The sequence below is a fragment of the Dendrobium catenatum genome, unplaced genomic scaffold (genome assembly GCF_001605985.2).
Source record: "Dendrobium catenatum unplaced genomic scaffold, ASM160598v2 fragScaff_scaffold_8, whole genome shotgun sequence".
Lineage (NCBI taxonomy): Eukaryota > Viridiplantae > Streptophyta > Magnoliopsida > Asparagales > Orchidaceae > Dendrobium > Dendrobium catenatum.
Window position 1 is genome coordinate 610,337 of NW_021318470.1, and position 6,199 is coordinate 616,535.

The window sequence follows — 6,199 nt, forward strand, 5'->3', positions numbered from 1 at the left end:
CAACTTCTTCCGTTTTATACTCTCGGACTAAAGTATGTTGTGAACTAAAATTGTTCGAATTAGGGGTGCAAAGGAGTTAAGTCTGAGTTCGAACTAGGGGTTATTTGCGTCGAGCTCGACTGTCAAATACCGAGTTCGAGCTAGAGCTCGAACTCAATTCGAGCTCAAAATCCAAGCTCAAGCTCGACTCGTCTCATATCGAGTCGTGCTCAATCCGAGCTCAAAATTGAGCAACTCATGCCGAGTTTCGTCGTCGTGTACGATGTCATCATGAGGTCCGTCCTTAGCCGCGTTCGTTCCGAGCTCCGCTGTCTAGATTCGAGCTCGGCCATTCTTGTCATCCTGAGTTCGTTCGTTGTAGTCCCTAGCACCACCGTCGAGATTCGTCCGTCCGAGCTTGTCATCATCGTGTTCTTTCCGAGCTTCACCGTCAAGATTCGAGCTCCACCGTTGTCGTCATCCCGAGCTCGTTCGTCATCGTCTCAAGCTCGACTGTTGAGATCTGTCCACCTGAGTTTGTCGTCACGTTTAGTGTCCATTGTTGAGCTCCGTCATCGTCGTCCTGAAGACACGTCTGTCATCGTCCTGAGCACCTTCCTCCATCACCAGCTCATTCCCGCCAGTCAAGCTGCTCGTCGAGCCGACGAGTCGAGTTTGAGACATGTTCAAGCTCGAGCTCAATAATCCTTGTAGCTCGAACCTTTGTTCAAGCTCGGCTCGTTGAGCCTGTTACGGAGTCCAGTCCGAGCCGGCTCGCGAGTCGGCTTGAATCGGTTACACCCCTAGTTCAAACTAAGAGACATTATTATGTGCGGTCCGAATGGTGTCTGGATGGGAATGAGAATGTGTCACATCATTTTTTTTGGTGTATATCAATATCGTGTAATGTTGTGTATCGGGCGATGTAGCGCATCCTAATTCGGCTCCAGATAATCCAGGGATCGCCCAAAATAATTTCTCTCAAACTCTTCTCCATTTGAACTAATTTATGGTCTAATTAATTTGTATTCAAGTTTGAGCTTTGTTACAACTAACTTTGAATTACTGTGAGCTTATGGTTCAAATAATGTTCTCATCATGAGTTCGAACTTCGAACCATATCAATCAACTATTTGGATCTTTAAGAGTTTAACATAAGCAATATATCATTAGAATACCAAGTATTGTATCTGATATATCATCAAAAAATTTATCTTGATCGGGCACAAATCTCGAGGAAAGATCAGGTCAAAAGTTTAAAAAATTAAATATGGAATCATCTGAACTCCTATTTCAGCAAACTTATAGTCGAACTGAGCGTCTCATAAATATGAACCCAACCACACCAAATTCAACTCAATCCGAGCCCAAATGTGTCTCAATCGAAGACCCAAACTGCTGTTGGAAGGTTCAAACCACAATTTTGATTACCAAACGGTTTCCAAACATGACATGCTTATAGTTGAATTGAGCGGCTCGACGAGACAAATCCAACGAGCCCAAGATCGTTGAATTCCAATATCATTCAGACCTTCAAATGTCTGACGAACGATCCACGATCAAGGGATTCAATATCGACTGTCCATCCAATCCACTCCCCATTTACCCTTAATCCTCCTCCTATTTACAGTTCATGTCACTCTCAGAAAACTATAAATAACCCCTCATTTCTCTTAAGAGGGGATCCATGAAAGAAAAAAGAAGAGAAGAAGAGGAGGGAATAAACTCTTCCTCGACCATCGTCGTAGTTCCCCCCGACTTTCAAGTGATGCCGTAGTTACGTCGGACTTTCAAGTGACGCCAGAGTTCCGCCCGACTTTCAAGTGAAGCCGGAGTTCCGCCCAACTTTCAAGTAATGCAAAAACTCAGCCCGATCTCTAAGTGACACCGAAATTATGTCTGATCTCCAAGTAACTCTGGAGTTTTGCATGAATATCATCTAACACCGGAGTTCTCCCTAACCGCTGACTAACGTAGAACTTCTACCCGATGTCAGACCTCCACTCATCACCAGATTTCTACCTGACACCGAACTTCTTCCAGTTGTCAGACTTTCGCCGGACATCTATTTGATACTGGATTTATGTCCATTATTGGACTTTTACCTGACGTCATCTTTTTGACCTCCGACGTCAGACAACAGTTTGACCTACGTCGTCTGCCTACTACGATCCTTCCGACTTACGTCACCCATCGACTACGGTCCTTTCGACCAAACGAACACGTTAATAGTGACTCTTTACATTCTCATCATGTACTTCATATAATGTACATCAAGCCAAGGCCTTCCCCCTAAGGAAGGGTCTCATTTGTAATCGACTGCAAATAATAGTGTATTACTTCAAACTAAGTTTAAGCCCTGTGATTTTTTCCCCTTTTTAAGAGTTTTCCAAGTAAAAATCCTGATGTGTCATATGAATGCAACACCCTCTCTCTTATTTGATTGCGTGCCGGTTCTTCATACAAAGTTAAGATGTTACATTTTATATTTGTCTACCATCACAAATACTCCAGAACGCAACAATATCATTGAGTATAATCAATCAATAACATTACTTAAACTTTGATATTAAATTGAAACAATCCTCTCATCGAAATACAATTACATTATTAAAATAAAAAAATTATCATGAAGGAGATGGGCGCTTGGCCCCGAGTAACCTGTTACGACCTTTCACATCAAATTAACTACGCTTATGTTATACTGCATCTATATACCTCCCCCCTACTGCACTATCATCATTTTGCATTTGAACCAAACTAATTTATTTTCTTATCTTTTAGCCCCAATGATGTACAATAGGCTTCCATGTGGTGTTGATGATTTTATGAATTTTTGAATGAATTTAGGACCTTCATTAGAGTATGTGTAAATGTTTCATTATTTAAGGAAAACATTGTATTTGAAATGTTTGAAGTTGTTTGAGTAAATCTAAGATAAATTCAAGTAATTATTTGATTTTGTTTGGCTTGTGGTGAAATGAATGCAATGTAAAATCTAACAATGATGGTGGCAGATGGCCAACAATAACAAATAATTAATAATATATTTAAAATTGATCAAATTTAACAACTATCAAATACAACAAAGTTTTAGTCTGAGTTTTTCACTTCATGCTAAATATCAATATTTTTAGAACTCGTACATTTGAAATAATTTATACAATTTCACTTCAAACTAAATAGCCCTTAACTTATTTTTAGGAATCACAATTATAAATTATTTTACATACTTAACAAAACTAAGAATGACAATGTTCTTACATCAATGTTCAGATCTTGTGTATTATTCACCACTTTTCCAATTTAAAATAATAATAATAATAATAAATAAATGATCTCCTCTCGAAGCCAAACTTGGTTTATCTATGCAACTCACCTTGATCTGTTGGTTGCGAGCTTTCTCTACCAACCAAGAGGTCTTGTGTTTGAAGCTTGCGTATGTGATGCGTGTGTGTTTGCCTTATTTGGCCTTGATGTAAAAAAAGGTTTATCTTTTCCCTCTCTTATTTGATTGCGTGCCAGTTCTTCATACAAAGTTAAGATGTTAAATTTTATATTTGTCTACCGTCACAAATACTCTAGAACGCAACAATATCATTGAGTATAATCAATCAATAACATTACTTAAACTTTGAGCTTCCCCCCTACTGCACTATCAACACATGGAAGCCTATTGTACATCATTGGGGCTAAAAGATAAGAAAAAAAAAATAGTTTGGTTCAAATGCAAAATGATGATAGTGCAGTAGGGGGGAGGTATATAATGTCGACTCGGTTAATCAAGCTTACCAACTAAGGACTCGAGCTCAAGCTTGCTAGCTCTTCATAGATCTGAGAATCCTAGTGAGATGTTGTCTTCAATCTACCTTGTTCTTGAAGCAAGGTCGTAAGAGCTGTGTTAAAAGCCATAATAAATTTAGGACACAAATATTAGCAATAGAATGTGTATGTATTTTTGTCTATAAGTAATAACTCATCCAATTTTTCTCAAATAATTTAAAGATATTAAAATTCATATTAAAAAAAACCACGCAAAGCAAGTCAATTTTGGGCATTCTTGGATGTAAGACCCACTTAGACTTCGTTTGTGACGGCTTTTTTATTGCTTTCTAAAACAGAGTTTTAATACAAAATTTTTTAATTTTGTACTAAAACGGAGTTTTAGAAAGCAATAAAAAAGTCGTCCCAAACGAAGTCTTAGTCACATCCGCTCGGGCCAGTGCAAAAGCCATCAAACCCATCAAATTTAAACTATATTCAAGTCATATTGCTTAAGGCTAAGCTTATAAGAATCAACCTTCTGGGTGACTCATAAATGAAACAATAAGCCTCATCCCAATTAAATTTGGGCATGCCAATGGATGTAAGCCCTAGTCCAATTAAATTTCGAGCATTCCAATGGATATAAGCCCCGTTTATCATTGCATGAGGCAATCAAAAAAGGCATCAAGCTCGCCAAACCAAACCTTTTTGAACTACCTAGCATTCAGGGTAAGGTCATAAAACCCAACCTTTCAAGCAACTCATAAAGAGAATATTAAGCCCCATCCTAATTAAATCAGGGCATTCGAACAAATGTAAGTCTCACTTTATTGGGTTGGTGCAAAATCATCAAGCTCACCCAACTTAAATCATATTAGGGAAAACTTCTACACTAGCAATGTCTAACAAATAAAAAATCATGTACATTTATGTTAGTTTACTTAGATTATCTTCATGTCATTGGACGTCCAGTTGTTCGGCGGACAGCCCGGGTGCACGTCCTCCCCTCTAAGGAGGAGAGAATGCAGCAGTCATGTTATATAATCGACCTCTAACATTGATAGATTGAAACTGTTCGTATTCCCAAGATGATGGAATCATAAGATTTTGATTAGATCTACCTCAGTACCCGTCAAATTTCCCACATTGATTCAAGTAAAATTTGAATATTAAGTTAAAGGCTAAAAATAAGCATAAGTAATCATCCTTAATGAAGAGGGTTCTCGCATGATTAGGCAAGGTAATTAACTATAGGGATTTACGCCCATAGAAAATTTAGATCCGAGGACTAAATAAACCCTAATATAAATTTCAATGAGAATCTGGTTAAATATATTTGAATTTATTCATGAAGAATGAGCTTCTACCACAAAAAGCAAGAAGGGTTTAAGCATTTCCCTTTAGCAAATAAGTAAAGATGGTTAAAATTATTATTGTTTCCAACATATCATTATTCTTCTATACATATTCACTACGGGAAAATACGCGATTACCGTCGGATTTTCCTACGGAATAATTTGCGTCGGTAAATACGGCGCCTGTAACGACGCATAGTGCGAAGGAAAGCTTATGGCGTTTTTTCGGGTGCATGTTCCGCCTGACGCGTTCCTACGTTTAATGCGCCGGTAAAAATGTCGGAATATACCAGCATTTTACTGGTTCCGACGTCTAATGCGTCAGTAATTTCCGTCGTATAGATACGTCGTAAACTTTTGGCGCACATATCGTCGAAATAAATGTTTGAAAAACGCCTGCTTGACAAGCATTTTTTGCGCCGGTAATGCGCCGGAGATGGCGCCATAAAGTTTTCAGACGTCTTATAAACGTCGGAAGGTATTTTCCAACGCGAGCCAAACCGGCGCACAAAAATCCTCCGTAAATGCGCCGGAAACCTAGGACTTCCGTCGGATTTTACATGTTATCGACGTGTATATCCGCCAGTAATAGCGGGTTTTCCTATAGTGATTATGGGTTGTATTATTTATTTATATATAAAAAAACAATTGTTGCAATCTTATATCGTTTAAAAATTCTATGTGCTCATATGTGAGATTAACTAAAATAAATATTAAAAGATGTGCCAATAATTTGTAATAGTTCTTTTAATCTATAATTTAAAAAAATATATAATTTTTTAAAATAAAAATGTATTCATACCACATAATAAACTTGATTGTTACAATACTCGATCAAATTTCAATTGATTTTTATTATAAATTAATATGATGTTCATTGGATTCTTAATTTATTAAATTTGTTGTGGTGCACAATAATTTGTGAAAGCAATATTTTAATTCAAATTGATGATGAACTTATTCATATTGCAAAATTTGAAAATAAGAACCAATGTGGACTATTTTGATGATCATTATCAATTAAAGTTTATTTTAGGTTAGCTTAATCTCATTTTATTTTACTCTTAGGTTTTGCATGGGACAGTTTTTTACTATTATTT